Raw genomic sequence first — 220 nt, 5'->3', positions numbered from 1 at the left:
CCTTCCTTCTCTCCTCCCCTCCCCTCCCCGTCCTTCCTTCTCTCCTCTCCTCCCCTCCCCGTCCTTCCTTCTCTCCTCTCCTCCCTTCCCCGTCCTTCCTTCTCTTCTCTCCTCCCTTCCCCCTCCTTCCTTCTCTTCTCTCCTCCCTTCCCCGTCCTTCCTTCTCTTCTCTCCTCCCCTCCCCGTCCTTCCTTCCTTCTCTTCTCTCCTCCCCTCCCCG

General features: G+C 61.8%; 1 protein-coding gene across 2 annotated transcripts in view; it reads right to left on the bottom strand.

Moving 5' to 3' along the window:
- Positions 1-220, bottom strand: part of LOC109923100 (transcription factor Spi-B-like) — a 23057-nt gene that overhangs the window by 3641 nt on the left and 19196 nt on the right. The gene's annotated exons all lie outside the window — the stretch shown is intronic.

This window comes from Rhincodon typus, chromosome 37, assembly GCF_021869965.1.
Source record: "Rhincodon typus isolate 14 chromosome 37, sRhiTyp1.1, whole genome shotgun sequence".
NCBI classification, from domain to species: domain Eukaryota; kingdom Metazoa; phylum Chordata; class Chondrichthyes; order Orectolobiformes; family Rhincodontidae; genus Rhincodon; species Rhincodon typus.
Note: the sequence above shows the minus strand (reverse complement) of the source record. Positions and strands in the feature narration are given on the sequence as shown.